Here is a 17,727-nt window from a genome sequence, read left to right as displayed (position 1 = left end):
AAATTTTCCATCTGTTGTGAGACTTCTTTTCCTGGGGATGCTAAGCAATGCTTATTCCCTATTAAGGTACTAGTGTCAAGCCAATGTTATGAATTTATTGAACTTACCAGATATATGAGGGGTAGCTGAGGTGTATATATGACCTGAGGGTATGCACACTGGAAAGCCTTAACCCAGCATGGGTCATGCCTTCTCTTCCTAGTCTTCCCCAGATTGCATACTTTAGCCCTCCCCAAATCCAGGGGGCCATGTGTGATTAGAGTCAAATTACATACAGTTGGCTAGGAAGACTGGCTGGATACTCCTGTGAGGGTCCAATGACCCTGCTTGGCTCTCCTTTAATGAATGAGCACAACCCTCAACAAGCCCAATTGTGATGATGTTTAGCGATCAGGCCCAGCTGAAGTCATGATGATGGCAGTTATTTTGTGCAGAAGGCACTGCTGTATAGCATCATCTTATTAAAAGGACCTGGAATTTTAAAAGGATTTGGTGCTAGGATGCACATATGAGGGAGAGCATACGTCATCTGTGTTATTTCACTTAGTAGAACAGTTTCTAGATCCATCCATTTACCTTCATATTTCATTATTTCATCTTTCTTTACTGCTGAATAGAACTCCATTATGTAAATACACCACATTTTTGTTAACCACTCATCAGTTAAGAGACACTTAGGTTGCTTCCATCTCTTAGTTATTGTGAAAAGAGCAGCAACAAACATGGTTGTACAAGTATCTCTACAATAGGATGAGTCCTTTGGGCATATGCCAAGGAGTGGTATAACCGGGTCATATGGTAGGTTCATTCTTAATTTTTTTTTTTTTTTGTTCTTTTTGAGACAGGGTCTCCCTGTAGCCCCAGCTGTCCTGGAACTCACTATGTAGACCAGGTTGGCCTTGAACTCACAGAGATCTGCCTGCCTCTGCCTCCCCAGTGCTGAGATCAAAGGTGTGCTCATTCTTAGTTTTTTAAGAGTTCTCCACGTTGTTTTCAATAGAGGTTGCACGAGTTTGCAATCCCACCAACAGTAAATGATCGTTCCCCTTTCTCCACATCCTCACCAGTATTTGGTATCATTTGTTCTCTTGATCCTAGCCAGTCTGATTGGGGTAAGATGATTCCTTAGGGTAGTTTTAATTTGCCATTTCCCTAATTACTAATGATGCCGAACACTTTTTGAGACATTTCTTAGCCATCTTTATTTCTTCCTTGGAGAACTCTCTGTTTAGCTCTTTAGCCCATCTTTTCATTGGGTCATTTGGTTTCTTGCTTGTTTTTTGAGTTCTTTATATATTCTGGAAGTTAAACCTCTGTCAGATGTGTCATTGGTGAGCATTTCTTCCCATTCTGTGGGTTTTTTTCTTCACTTTTTTGTTTAATGAAGTCCCACTTGTTGATTGCTGACCTTAATTCTGAGCAACTTCTGTCCAATTTAGAAAATCCTTTCCTACACCTTGTGGCCCTAATTCCCTCTGGGTCTCCTGCGCTATCAGACAAACCATATATTTATGTGTATTTATTAACTTACAAAGGAATGAGAACCCAGTGCCTAGCCCCGCGCCTCTGGCAGCGCCACTCAGAGCCCACATATCAGATTGCGCCACAACTACCATAGTCCCTTATAGCATTCGCTCACACCTCAGGGGCCAGCGATCTCACCCCAGGTCCACAAGAGTCAGTCCATTCTGTCTTTGAGCTCTGCGGCTGGCTGCGTGTTCCCCATGCCATGCGTGCCACCTGTGGCTCCCAGCAGCCCCTTCGTAGTCTGCATTCTGCATCAGGCCCCGCCCATTGGAGGAACCAGCCAACTGGGAGACACTCCACCCCTTTCCTCCACTCTTACAATCTTCCCATCCATCTTCTGCTAAAGTCCCTGAGCCTTGGAGGGGGTGATAGATATAGGGCAATGGCGAGATAGTGGCTTCTTGAGCCTCCCCATTAGTCATCTTTAGGCCTTGGCCACTGATCTATCTCAGTGGTGTTTCTTCTACTATAAAGACAAATGGAAGGAAGTAGATACATTTAAACAAACATGAATGTAAATACAGGTGCCTAGAAGATATCCCAGTAGGTATACTATATTTATTAAACAGTGTGCTGGCCTGGTCTACAGCACCAGATGTGTGTTCCACCCCTAGGAGCGGGCCTTATCCAATTAGAAATTTGTCAGTTGTACATGTGTTGGTTGAGCCATTATTGCATTTGCAGGCATTGCTTGGCATGTCCATAGTGTGCAGCACACAGGGTCCATTGTTGAGTAGAATCATAGGGGATCCTTTTTTCCCCAACCAGCCTCCTGACAATATGAACATCATCCATCCAATGGCACTGTTTTGGCTTAGTCTCAGTTCCATCTCTTCTTCTTCTCCCGTGCTCACAACATGCAGTGTCTTCAGCAACATGGCCCTACTGACCTTTCTAGTGTACAACTGATATTAATGGTAATAGCCTTGGTGAATTGGAGGACCTCTAGGATCTCTCTCTGACCAACAGCTCATAGAGGGGGCAACCCACCCCCTGGTACTGTAGATTTTCTTAACAGTTTTGTAGTTTGAGAGTCTCCTCACCTTACCCAACCTACATAAAACTCCAAAGAATCTTACAGCTATAGCTGGCCTTTGCTTCTTCAGGTATCTTTCAAATGGGTTTCACATCTGTAAAACACTCGAAGGAACATTAACATTATATATTAAATCAATCATAGACAAGGTCTCACACAGCATGTAAGGGTTTTGTCCATTCGTATTAACTGTTTTCTCCATAGATCCTTGTTAGGTACCATAGCATGGGTATGAGGCATTAATTTGGTTAGCTCATTACCATTTTTAGTTATCTTTGGATTGTTTTATTCTTGATACTCTTACAGGTGTTGGCTCCAGTTGCCTGACCCTGCACTGGGCTAAGGAGGCAGAGGGCTTCTCCTGTTCCCCCTGCACTTGTTGGTTCTCTGAGTCAGACAGGCTCCAGGTCTGCCTCCTGACTGTAGCCACATCTGTCATCTTCCCATTGACCACACCAGGTTGCTAGGGGAGAACTTGGTGGGAAAACCTGCTTCCACCCCTAGGATAGCCTTTATCAGAAGAGAAATGCATCTTATTTAATCCTTGGGGATTCTTAACCACCCCTTGTACAGTTGTTATCCTTCGAATGTCCTTTGTAAACTGTTCTGGTTTTAAAGCCTTCCAGAAACACCTTAGTACCAAATTTGATTTTGTATCAATTTTTTTCTCTGGGGATTTGGGCTTGACATAAGTCTTGCCACATCTGTCTTCGAGTAACCCAAGTGGACCATTTCTTCGGTCTGGTCTTTTTTATATCTCTTATAGGGTGTTCTGTTATTTTATAGACACATTTTACATGCTGGTCAGTCTTTTAGATTTGCCAAAGCCTCTTTCACTTTACAAAGATCCTGTCCCATCACAGGGCTTAGTAAAACCATTAAAGCCCCATACCATTCTCTTGGTCCCAGTTGAATTAGGTTTTCTTTCATATCTCTGGTGAACTCAGTCTCATCTGGCCCAGTGAACTGGACATCATATATTGCTTTTCCCATACCTAGTTCTCTCAGTAGTGCCTATCCTTCCTTTATAGCCCTCCAGCCCCTGCTAATCATGTTAGTCACCCTTAGTGACAACCATGTATCTTTAATGCCTTCAACCAGCCATCCCATTAAGGACTGCTCCCCCCTGCATTGGCCTAGGTTGAACAGCCTATATTGCAAGGACGGATGGGTGGTTATATAACTCAGCTGTGAAGCTTCTGAAGGACTTAGACTGACTTCATTTGCTCCCATGTCCCATACTCACACAAGCCACATGTCCAGGGGCTCTCTGCTTGCTTGCTTGTAAGTTTTTCCTAGTTTTAACAGTTCTAGCATGGAATATTTCCTAGCTACAGCACAGTTAGCATTTTTTCCCTTTTTACTATTACCTGTCTTTTCCTCTGAGTCCTTGGACCTTACACAACTCAAAGTGTCCCGCCTTTTTTCTCTCTCCAGCTCTGAACCTGGGTCTGCTGGTGCAGCCTTTTCAGCTTTCCCCTGCCTGGGACACATCTTTTATCATGCAAAGTTCTCTCTCTCTCTCTCTCTCTCTCTCTCTCTCTCTCTCTCTCTCGGCACTCCATTTGGGTCCAGACCAGGTAAAAGATTTTCTAGCATTTGGGTAACCTTTAACAAAGCTTCACATACCTGCAACATACAAATTTAAGGATGGGTTTTTCTAATTCTGTCAAGTATGTCATGGGGATTTTGATTGGCATTGCATTGAACCTATATACTACTTTTGGTAGGATGGTCATTTTCACAATATTAATTCTTCCAATCCATGAGCATGGGAGGTCCTTCCATCTCCTCGTGTCTTCCTCAGTCTCCTTAACAATTTAAAATTTTCTTTGTAGAGATCTTTGGTGTCTTTGGTCAAATGTAGTCTAACATATATTATTTTTTTTTGCACTAATTGTGAATGTGACCATTTCCCTGTATTCTTTCTTCAATTGCTTGTTATTGGTATATAGAAAGGCTACTGATTTTTGTAGATTGATTTTATAACCTGCCACTATACTGAAATTGTTGATCAGTTCTAGGAGTTTTGTGGTGTATGAGTGTTTTATCTGCATGTATTTAAGTATGTCATATGAGTGCAATGCTCACAGAGGCCAGAATTAGGCACTGGATTTCCTGGAAGTGGAGTTACAGGTAGTTGTTAACTACCATGTGGGTGCTGAGAACCACACCAGGTCCTCTGGAACAGCAGCCAGTGCTCTAACCACTGAGCCATTTCTCCTGCCCCTTGGTCCTTCTTAAGTGTGTATACAATTACAACTATGCCATGGAGCCCGTAATTCATGCATAATATACCAGTGTTTTAACATTTCTCCCTAACATCATATCCTTCAGTTAAAGAGAGATGATTATTTTACAACAGGGCTTAGGAAAAGAAGAGAAAGTTATTTTCAAAGCTGTTGTTTGAGCTAAAAATAATTGATCCTATTCTTTACATTTGTTCCTTTGAAAAGTCACATATAATTAAGATACAATCACTTTTCACAGGATATTTACTTAATGATATAGGTCAAAATGCAGTTGGCCAAAATTTGAGAACTTGCTGAGGCAAAATACTGTTTCATAGGTCCACAAGATAGCTCAGTAGGTAAGGGCACGTGCCACCAAACCTGAAGATCTGAGTTCAATCCCTGGAGCCCACATGATGGAAGGAGAGAACGGACTCCTGCAACTTGTCCTCTACCACAAAAGGCATGTCACAGCATGTGTGTACATACTAAGTAAATACATTTTTTTTTTATAATTTAAAAGAAAAAAGTCATTTCTACATTCCAGCTCTAATGCAAACAAATCTGGAGGGGGGTTTTAGGGAGACAACTACTAATTAATTTGGGTAGCTTTACGATTTAAAGTTTACAGAAGCAAAGCAAATTCTCCTCTTTCATGCACTTTCAGAATTTGCACAGTAAGATACTTAAAACTGGCATTTCCTTTGTTTTTTCTGAGAAACACCATCTGATTTCCTAATCATTCACCTTCTGGAGATTCTGTGATTCTCTTTGTTGTATGTGAGACCCTGACTTAAGCAGGCTGCCCACAGGCAGGGAGAAGAAAGCCAACCTTGAACTTGGCTCTCTCTCAGTTGTAAATTTCCTCCATTCTGTTACCTAACTCCCTTCAATCACTTACTTGAATAAAAACTTCTGTGTAAAGTACTTCAAACAGACTTTCATTCCTCAGCTACAAGTAATTCAAGAAATTCAATCACAAAATTCTCCCCCCCCCTTTTTTTTCACATGATTAGACTTTTTTTTTTCCCTTCTGCTGTTATATAATAACTTAAATGTGGTGAGTGTGAAAATTTCACTGGCAATCTGCAAGAAGGAACTTCTAAAAGCTTGTAGAAAAGCTCAACCATGGGGCTGCAGAGATGACTCAATGGTTAAGAGAAATAGCTGCTCTTACAAAGGATCTGGGTTCAGTTCCCAGCACCCATATGGCAGCTAACAACTGGGATCCGACACCCTCTTCTGACCTCCCCAGGCATTGCATGACATGGGTGCACTTTCATACATGCAAGTAATATATGCATATGCATGAAATAAAAATAATAAATATTTTAAAAAGAGGAAAAGGTCAGAAGAAAAAGTGATTGCACTTTGTTCTCCACACTCCCCCTTGGGCCACCCAGGCATGCAATCAATACAATTTAGAGTTGACATCAGCACTGCTCAGTCTTTCTCTCCAAGTCTACCTTGCCTAAGCAATACAATGCAAATTTTCATTTTGCATAATCTATTTAAAACCTCACAAAATAGTTCATTATGTGGCTTTATACATAATATGTAACATATATTTCTATGTATGATATATATATGTAAACTTTGCCTTAGTTCCAGGTTTTGCTTCATGTTACTTTATTTCTCAACGGCTTTAACAAGCCTTCCTTTTTGGCCTGAAACTTCAGCTTTTAAAGGCAGTTTTCCAGTTATTCCATTACTTACCACAAAAGAGATGCCTACAAACCTTTTAGGCTTTGGGACTTCTTGCTGTCTCACGTTTTCATTTCTGTTTGCTGTGTGCCAGGCACTTCGCCCAGAAGTAAAAGTGATGAGGCTACTGTTTTCAGTGGAAGGGTCTAGTGACTGTGGTCTTGAGTTGCTGAAACAAGCATGATTTTTAATTTCATAATCTTTAATGATTACAAATCCTGATGCTTTCTGTTAAGCTTTAAGGGTGAAGGATATAAAACAAAGAGATTAGAAAAAGATAGTACCTAGATTGGAAAGAGGTCCAGACAAGTTTTCTCATTTGTTGTTTTATCATGGAGGACTTGCTACTTTTTCATGCCTAGTTCTTGCAGCGCTTTACAATATTTATTGTATTATTATTGTCATATTATATCATATTTTATATTAATATAAAATATAATTAACTGTACAAATATGTATCAGGAAATGATTAAAACTATCCGGTTTAGAAAATGTATATTCAGTTCAGTACTTAAGTCTTTCAAAAGTTCCAATTTAACTTTTTAATGAAGATGCTAGATAAGTTGAAGAAAAGTCCAAATATGCACATTTTCTAAAATTATATAACACAAGCATGAGAAAATTAGGGTGTTTCTTACTGGGATATTTAACTTCCTATTACTGGATATTTAACTAGAACCAAAGATGTCCACATTTCATATAAACTTCACATATTCAGCTACCTTCAGTTATTTTGTCTTTTGTTAGTTCTAGTGCAATAATTATTGAAATGAGATTAACAAAAACACTAAAATCATATTTTATTCAAAAATGTTTCCATAAGAATTTAACTTTTTCACTCATAAATCTACTGGAGAAGAAACATCTAGACAGTTAATTTTGCCCTACCTTCTGGAAAATGAAATACCAACTCAGCTGTTATTTTCCACAATTGTTTTTAATATCAAAAGTGAAAGTCCACAGAAAAGTACTACAGCACTGACCTTCGCTTCTACAGAATCACATTTCCCAAAGCCAGTATGAGATCTGCTCTGTGATGAGAACAGGAAATAGACATTGACTAGGCAGCTTAGGGCAGGGACCCTAAAAGCAGCATTTCCAAGAAAGGCCTTGGTTCTCTGGCCAGGAATGCAGGAAGGGAGCTGTGGCTTCTTACCTCCTCCTAAAAGATCCACCTGGCCTGAAGACTGCACAAGTGGATGAGACTGAAACTCCAGTCCAGATAGTAATCCTTTTTGATGAACAGTTCTAGAATTGGCTCTCTAGATTTTCATGTTAAAAAACGGGCTAGATCTAGTCCCCAACTTCAGCACATCTCCTAAATGATTTTAGGGTTACCTTTTCAGAGGTGGGAATGTTACAGTAGCTTTGATCAGGACTTCGCTGAGTCCTGTTAAGGGAAAGCGCTTTCTCTAGACTGAGTGGAGACCAATATTCCAAGTTACCCAAAGCATAAGAGTGAATCCTGTTGGACCAGTCAATTCCCTGGCTCCGGAGAGCACACCTCAGGAAAGCTGATTCTCCTTAAGCCATGCTACAGAGCTGGAAGAGTAATTATTCTCAATGAGATAATGTACTTTTCCTTCCCAGAATCCTTGCCCTCTGTATAGTTCCTTCCTGAGCAACAGCATGCAGTTAGGTTTAAGCCTGTCCACTTTCCTGAATTACTCAGAAAAGTGTAACTTTCTTTTTCTTATTTTTATCGCTTCTCCCCCTTTGTTCTGGATGCTTGCCAAAGCCTGCGCATACTTTACCAGATCCTCTTGATTTTCCCACTCTTTCTCCGAAGCCCTCCCCCCTCCATCATGTGACTGCTTACAAAAGGCATGATTTTTTTCTTTCTCTTCTCCATCTTCCTCCTCCAGGCAGCTGCTGAGGCTTCTAGCTTGCCTGCTGTTGTGTGACATCATTCCTGCGGAGACATGCACAAGCGGGCTACTCACCCTGGAGAGGGAACTGTTGACAGACCAAAGAATAACACTAAAGTCCAACTTGGTGGATTTTATTGGGGTTACAGGAGTGTAAGTGACAGGTTACTTAAAGGAGCAGAAATGACTCAAAGGCAGCGGCATCGCTAAAGCCCACCCAGCATGGGTGACAGCTCACAAAAGCAAGAAACCTGTGGGCAAAGAAATACGTTGGAGAGGGTTCTTTTCCAGGTCCCTCAGCTGGTCTCTGCTTCTTCCAGGAAGCTGGTGAGGTCTGAGCTTGTCTCTCAGCAGTCCTTAGGGCTTATATATGCTCCTGAATCTGGTCTGTTTCAGGGACTTCTTGACACTATTGAGTTGTTAACTTCCTGAGTTTAACTCACCTTCAGGATGAAAAATGCTTTACCTCCCCTTAAAGCATCCTGTTGCTTAACTCCTTCAAAGCATCCTGTTTTATGTACCTTTAGAGCACCCTGTTGTTTACTTCCCCTTCCTGTTGTTTTACCTCCCCTTTAACTTCGGCACCAAAAGAAGGTCCCTCCAAGATGGAATGTCTAATCTCTGAGGAAATTGCTATACAACACTTACACTGGAGTTTTTCTTTCAAATCTATTAAGATTGTCCTGATGCCTCGTTTGTTCTTAAATTCTTTTATTAATGAGGCTAAGAACCCTGAGAGGGGACCCCCAATTTCCCCAGTAACATGTGACACCCCAGGTGGAGCACCCCAATTTTTTTCAGTAACATTTGTACCTTTTGGTTTTATTTAAAATCCAAAATAGAATTATTTCTCTTAAAATCAATCATGATTGTAGCATTTTCCTCTTTTCAGTATCTTATTCAATGTTTATGAAAATGCTGAAGGTGACAGACTGTACATATCACTGTGTTACATAAAGATAATGTTGGGAATATTTAAAGAATAATAAGGATTTTTACAGTGATTAATACATAGTTATGATCTAGTTAAAGAAACAGATTATACATATGGAAATAAGAGAGGAAACATTAAGTGGCAGAGGTAGAATTGCCTCAGGGGTGTGCTACCTCTGCAAAATGTCATTTCAAGCTTTCAAAGCCCATTAATCACAAGGAGGTGATTCATTAATTTGTAGTTTAAAATGAATGATTTTTATATTTGCAATAGGTTTATAATGTAAATTAGGTGATTATTTCAGCTCAAATATTCTGTATTCCCTAATCATATTTGAAATAGCAAATGTTATAATAATATATTTATTTATTGTACTTGTAGAAGTAGCAATGCTATTTGGACTTTTTCACTGTCCTTTGATAAATCCACACTCGGGGCTGGAGAGATGGCTCAGCGGTTAAGAACACTGGTTGGTCTTGCAGAAGACCTGGGTTCAAATCCCAGCATCCACATGGCAGCTAACAAGTGTCCGTAACTCCAGTTTCAGGGGATCTGACAGCCTCTTCTGTCCTCCGCGGGCATTGCATGACACAGGTGCACTTACCTACACTCAGGCAATACACACGTACACATAAAAATAATAAAATATGAAAAAAAATTAAAAATTAAAACATTTTAAAAAATTAAAAAAAAAAAAAATCCACACTCGGTTTCCTATAATACATTTAGAGTAAGAAAATAGTCTTTCAGGTAAGAGCCCTTGACTGCTCTTGCAGAGGACCCGGGTTTGATTCCTAGCACCCACATGGCAGCTAACAACCATCCTAAATCCAGCTCCAGGGGAATCTGATGCCCTCTTCTGACCTCCTTGGGCACTGTACAACACAAGTGCACTCACATACACACAGACAATACACTCATACACACAAAAAATAAAAATATAAAGAAAAGGAAATAATTTCTTTGACGTTTCCCATGATCTGTCATCGTATCTGAAATAACAGATGATCATGATTTGCTGTACATATGAAAGACTTGCCACATATACATACACGTATATGCATATATACACATATATGCACATATACATAATGCACATATGTATGACAGTAAACATTTAAGTAGAAAGGTTGTTATGGCTTATGTCTTAAATGTCCCCCAGAGTCGTGTGTTGAAGGTCTCATCACCAGCCTGTGGCATGATTGGGAGGCCACGCCACCTTTAGGAGGTGGGGCCCAGTGGAAGAAAGTTAGATCTGTGGGGTGCGCCTGTGAAGACTGCATTTTTCTTTGTCTTTGCTTCATGGCTGCTGTGAGGTAAGCAGCTTTGCTTTATCACATGCTCCACACCATGATGCTTTATCTCATCACAGGCCAAAACAATGGTGCCAAAGCAACTGTGGAAACCATAAGCCAGAATAAAGCTTTCCCTCATTTTCAGTTGTTTACTTCCATTTTTCTGTCATACTGATGGAAAGCTGATTCACACAGACTAGTACATATTTTATTTTCTTGATCTGAAGGTAACTAATATGTTCATTTCCAATAGCTGGTAACAATATAAAATTAATTTTTTTGGGGGGGGGGTTGAGACAGGGTCTCCCTGTAGCCCCAACTGGCCTGGAACTCGCTATGTGGACCAGGCTAGCCTTGAACTCACAGAGATCCGCCTGCCTCTGCCTCCCGAGTGCTGGTATCAAAGGTGTGCGCCACCACACCCGCCACCACTTTTTTTAAAAATTACATTTTTGTAATAAAATTTCATTTGATAGTATTATTCTCCCTAAAATTCCTCTTCCTAGTGATAACCCCATGAACTCCTGGGGTCTTTCTTGGTTTAAAATCTCCAAGTCAGACCCAGTGACACAGCCCTGCAACCTCAGCTAACTCAAAGGCTGAGGCAGGAGGATAAAAAATTCAAGGTCTACCTGGGCTGCAAAGTGAGTTCAAGGCCAGCCTGAGCAATGTAGTGAGACCCTGTCTCAAAATAAAAAGTAAAAATAGAACTGGGGATATAGCTCAGTGGTAGAAAACTTGTTTATCATGTTCAACTCTCAGTACTACAAAAACAAACAAACAAAATACCCCAAGTAAACCAAATAAGGATAAAGAAGCAGCTCAGTCCACCAAAAAACCACCACCAAAAAAAAGAAACCACCAAAACCCTTCAAAACCACCAAAAAAAGAAAAAAAAGCCCTTCAAATTAAATCACAAACAAATGTTATCAGTCAGCTGTGAATATTTTCACTTATCTTAGTTTAGCTTTAATTCTATCTAGCATATGCAAAGGTATTTTTATCCTAAGTTTTGTTCTTTTTGTTCTTTTAAATTTTTTTTTTTTTTTGGTCGTTTTTGAGACAGGGTCTCCCTGTAGCCCCAGCTGTCCTGGAACTCACTATGTAGACCAGGCTGGCCTTGAACTCACAGAGATCTGCCTGCCTCTGCCTCCTGAGTGCTGGGACTACAGGCGTGCAGCACCACCAGGCCCGGCTTTTTTTTTTTTTTTTTTTAAGCTGAGGAGGTAGATCAAGTGGTAAGTGCTTGCCTAGTATGCACAAACCCTGGGACCAATCCACAGCTCTGTGTAAACTGGCAGTAGTGTAAACTCAGGACACAGAGGCAGGAGGATCAAAACTTCAAGGTCATCCTCTGATATATAGTGCATTTGAGTCCAGCCTGGGCTACATGAGACCCTGTCTCCAAAACAAAATAAAACCAAACAAAAATTATTTTCTAATCCTCTCAAACTGACAGTGACAAAAATTAAGATAATTATTTTTCTGAATTGATGGAGAATAAGTTGCCAACACAATGTCTCATCATTCTTAAATAATTAATTGTGTTTTCTATAAATAAAAACATTGCCCTACACAGCACTATGAAACTCTCAAAAGCAAGGAAATTAACATTGATAGCTACTGCTGTCTATTGCTCAGAACCCACTGGAATTTTGTCAGCTGGCCCAATAGTGTCATTTAAACAAAAGAGCCCAGTCCAGATGCTCACTTTGTGCTCAGTTGTCTTGTTGCTTCAGTAACCCTTGTATTAGAACATTTTCTTGGTCTTTCTTAGCCTACCATGACCTTGATGCTTTTGAAAGATTACAGAGCAGTTATTTTTTATAGAAAACCTCAACAAGCTAAAATTGTACCAAGTATACAAATCTCCCAGGGTCCTGTCATCTGATTACATAAAATGTACATTGTCAGCAGGCCCCGTAACAAACCCAGGTATAAAATGAGATCTTTAGTAATGAATTAGTCAAAATATGGGGCTGGAGAGATGGCTCAGTGGTTAAGAGCACTGGCTGTTCTTACAGAGGACTCAGGCTTAGTTCCCAGCACCCAGATGGTGGCTAACAACTGTCAGTAACTCTGGTTCCAGGGAATCCAACACCCACTTCTGACCTCCGTGGGCATTGCAAGACATTGGTGCACTCATATACATTCAGGTAATACACTCATATACATAAAGTGTAAAAAAAATAAATACTCTTTAAAAAGATTTAAAGGCCTCTTTGGATATTGCATAACACAGGTGCACATATACATGTAGGCAATACACTTATACACATAAAATAAAAATAATAAAATACTTTAAAAAAGATTTAACTGCCTCTGTGGACATTTCATAACACAGGTGACTTATATACATGCAGGCAAAACACTCATAAACATAAACTAAAAATAAATAAATAAATAAATTAACTAATTAATTAATTAAAAGAATTAGATTAGTCAAAAGATCATATTTTAAAGGATTAGTTGAATATTCTCCACAATCAGTACTTACGCCACCCCAGTTTACCTATATAAATATGCTTTAACTAGATTTATCATTTTATTAGTCACTTTTCTGTTACTGTGATAAAAACACCATAACCAAAGGAATTTATAAAAGGAAGAGTTCACTTGGGCTTACAGTTCCAAGGAGCAGGAGTCCATCACCTCTGGGAGGCATGGTGGCAGAGGAGGCTAGAGGCAGAGCGGAAGCTAAACTCTTACATCTTCAAGCAGGCACAGGAAGTAAGATCCAGCAAGTCTTAAGAACTATCTAAGCCTGCCCCTAGTGATGTGCTTCATCCAGCATAGCCACACCTTCTAAGATTCCCCAAAACAATGCCACCAACAGGGGACAAAATGTCCAAATACTCAGAGCCTATGGGGGACATTCTTATTTAAGCCATCACAATGATGGCTACTAAGAAGAAAAACTTAGCTATCACCCCTTTTGTGACTCAGCTAGCTACTGAAAGGAGAAATCAACCATCAGAAAGCAAGTAGGCTCCTCCCAATAAAATCTTTCTTTGCATGTCTCAAACATTTTTTTATTTTATTTTATTTATTTATTTATTTTTTATGTGTATGCATGTATTCTGCATGTAGGTAAGTGCACCCGTGTCGTGCAATGCCCACGGAGGACAGAAGAGGCTGTCAGGTCCCCTGGAACTGGAGTTAGAGACACTTGTTAGCTGCCATGTGGGTGCTGGGATTCAAACCCAGGTCTTCTGCAAGAACAGTCAGTGTTCTTGCAGCCACAACCTGTGACCGTTCTTCTGCTCGCCCGGCGCTGAGGCAGCTCTTCTGCTCGTCCGGTGCTGGGGCCACTCTTCTGCTCGCTCTACGCTGCCTCGGATCCACGATCTGTCCAGACCCGGACCCCAGGGCTGGTGAGGAGACTGTGTCAGCGGAGGAGCGAAGGGCGGCACCCGTGTGATCAGCATCACGTGAATGGAGAGCAGCGGCAGGCGGGGCCTGTGAGAGCAGAGGAGCAGCACCTGGAGACAGCACTGGGAGAGTGGAGGGGCGGCCGCAGCTGGTGGCGGCTGCAAAAGAGATCAAAAAATGAAAGTATGTTTATGTATCCAAGCAAAAGAAGTGCAAATTGCCAGTATTTAAAAAATATCCAGTATCCTTCGTCATGATGGAAATGCAAAGCAAATAACACTGCAGTTACAGCTCATGGAAATCAGATTTGCTATACAGTATCAAGAATATAGGCTGGGTGTGGTGACTCATGCCTGTAATCCTGACACTCTGGAGGCTGAGGCAGGAGGATTATTGTGAGTTCAAGTCTATCCTAGGCTACATAGTGAGTTCCACATCATTTTAGTCTACAGAGTAGACCCTATCATTTTTTAAAATGTTTTTTTATTTATTATTTTTATTTTATGAGTGTATTGCCTGCATGTGTGTTAAGTGCACTCATCTTGAGCAATGTCCATGAAGGTCAGAAGGAGACATCAGATCCCCTGGAACTGGAGTTTCAAATGATTGGTCGCTGTCATGTGGGTGCTGAGAATTGAATCCGGGTCCTCTGCAAGACAAGAGCCATCTCTCCAGAGAATATTCTATGGAATATTCTTCACACAGAAGCAAGATAAGTTATTTATTTATTTATTTATTTATTTATTCATTCATTCATTCATTCATTTTTGTTGTTGTTGGTGGTGGTGGAGGGTTTTTTGAGACAGGGTCTCACGATGTAGCCCTAGCTAGCCTGGAACTCACTATGTAGACCAGGCTGGTCTTGAACTCATAGAGATCTGCCTTCCTCTGCCTCCCAAGTGCTAGGGCTAAAGGCCAGCACTACCACGCCAGGCTTCCTTTTACCATTTGTATTAGTCGGCTTTCAGTGCTGAGATAAAATACCCAAAAAAATCAACTTAAAAAGAAGGTAAGGTTTATTTTGACTCATGATTTTAGAAGTCTCAACTCATGGTCACTTTGCTCTATTGCTTTGAGCCTATTGCAGCATAAAGCATTATAGCAGAAGCATGGGTTGAAAAGGGGCTATTCATCTCTGTCACACTAAATTTTCTTCTGTTTTCCCTTCTTGGGAGGCCCCAAAGCTCAAAGACTAACGTATTTTCAATTTGGGTTTCCTTTATGGTAGGGAGGGGGTGACTTACAAATAAACTGCCTGCGCATGGCCCATCCTATTGCTTCCGCGCAGGCCCACAGCTTTTGCTCACATCCTGTGGGCCCTGGGTCTCACCCCAGGTCTGTAAGTGCCCCATCTCACTTCCTTGCTTGCAGGACCAGCAGCCACACACACTTCCTTTTCCTGTTCCAATCTCCCGCCATGTTAACTCTGCAGGTTTGCTGCTCCCAAAATGGCACCAACTCCTCATCCTTTTTCCCAGTATGCTCCACTTCTCTCTGGGTCTCTAGACCCATCCCATGGCCACCGCCAACTGCAGCCACCCCTCCACTCTTCTGGTGCTGGGTGCTGTCTCTGGGCGCTGCTCCTCCCATCACAAGGGTGATGCTCTTCGCTTCTCGCTGTGGCTGCAAGCTATGGCTGCTCGTCTGCTCACTGGGCGCTGAGGCAGCTCTTCTCTTCACCCAGTGCTGGGGCCACTCTTCTGCTCACTCTGCCCGCTGCCTCCGATAGTGCTACTTCTGTCCAGCCTGGGACCCCAGGGTTGGTGAGGAGACTGTGTCAGGGAAGCTGCATTCAGACACAGGGGAACACGTTCAGTGACACAGATCCAGTTTATTATAGAAGGGCACAAGCTTATATAGGGGTAGGGGTCCAATCAAGAAGTTACAACTCAGATCTTTGGCAGGGCTGTGTTCTATCATGACATCATGTGCCAAGCACCTCATTAGCATAATGGGTTTCAGGTTACTTAGGTTCCAGTTTCCTTAGGGGGTCTGGTTTCCTGGGAACCACGTGACCCGGGCTGTCTAAGTGTTGCAATTTGGGATCTCAAGGGTGGTAATTAGGGAGTGGCGAGCTCTAGGCACCAGTCTCATGATCTGTCATTGGGAGCAAATGTCACAAGCCGTTTCTTGTGGCTCCAGTGGTAGAGCTGCCTTGGGCCTGCTGTATGGCTGTCAATAAGACTTTCACCCTAGGCTCAAGCCTGTCTCCCACACCATCCCCTCTTTTCCTGGAGGTGGAGTTTACCCAACAATCTCATTGTGGCCAGGAAGAAAAAAGAGAGACAAGAAAGGGCCAGGGTCCCAACATTGACTTGTAGGATACACTCTCAATGACTGAACTTCCTTCCACTAGGCCTCATCCCTTAAATGCTCACCATCAGCCAACATTGCCAGAGGCTGAGGACACACTTAGACCTTGGGTTGAGAGGCATTCTTTATCCAAACTCTAACATCCTTGTTGACTGTAGTCATGCAGGCATCCATGCTATTTGTTAATCATGCAAAACATGATCCTAGCTAAGCATCTGAGTGTTGCTGAATGCTGTGACTTCTGGCACCAACTGCTTGTAATAGGCCAAAATTTTTTTTTTCTTTTTTTTGGTCTTTTTGAGACAGGGTCTCCCTGTAGCTCCAGCTGTCCTGGAACTCACTATGTAGACCAGGCTGGCCTTGAACTCACAGAGATCCGCCTGCCTCTGCCTCCTGAGTGCTGGGATTAAAGGCGTGCACCACCACGCCCAGCATTAGGCCAAATTTTTACAGATTAGGAGCCCAGTCCTCCATAACACTGTCCGGAGAGCAATCACCCACACTATTGATCAACTGGCTACGAATTCAGAGTTTACCTTTATCCATTAAGATTTAATGATTAACTCAACTGACTTACACAACGCAGGAGAACACTACAGTTGATCCTTGAACAACATAGGTTTGAGTTGGAAGGGGCACCTCACACATAGATTTTTAAAATGAAAATGTTTGTGACAATTTGAAAAACATCACACATGGGGGCTCAGTAGTTAAGAGCGCTGGCTGCTCTTGCAGAAGACCTGGGTTCAACTCCCAGCACCCACATGTATGTGAGTGCACTCATGTCATGCAATGCCATGGAGGTCAGAAGAGGGCTTTGGATTCCCCTGGAAGTGGAGTTAAGGACGGTTCATAGCCACCATGTGGGTGCTGGGAATTGAACCTGGGTCCTCTGCAAGAGCAGTCAGTGCTCTTAACCACTGAGCCTTCTCCTCAGCCCCTACATTACTTATTATTTGTCATTTACTGATACCCTTGAATTATATCAATTAAATTACTGGTACCCTTGAATTATATCAATTAAATCAATATTTGATGAGTTCTTATAATTGTAGGACCCCCAGACTAGGGTACCCTACGTTCTCGGGAGGTCGCACCCCAATAACTCAGTCCTCAAACCAGTAGATGCAATTGCAAGAGGATTTAATCGTCCAGACGGACTCCCCCTTAATCAAAAGGGGAAGTGCAGATTCAGTTTAGAAGCTGGGTTATATAGACAGAAATCACAAACCACAAGCAGTAAGGGGCTGGTATTTAGGTCACAATAGGAGCTTGGTTACATGGTTACAGCAGAAATGGGAGGGGGGGATTTTTCAGGTATTTTTCCAGCTTGATCAAAGGAGCATGAAAAGGTCAGGTCATCTTTTCTTTTCTATAGTTAGAATTATTTTTCTTTTGCTTCCTTGTACAGTTTCCCAGAATATAGCTTGGGAAACTTAGTTTTACT

This window comes from Nannospalax galili, unplaced genomic scaffold (assembly GCF_000622305.1).
Source record: "Nannospalax galili isolate Female #2095 unplaced genomic scaffold, S.galili_v1.0 scaffold305, whole genome shotgun sequence".
NCBI lineage: Eukaryota > Metazoa > Chordata > Mammalia > Rodentia > Spalacidae > Nannospalax > Nannospalax galili.
The sequence above is the reverse complement of the archived record's forward strand: the minus strand, read 5'-3'. Positions refer to the sequence as shown.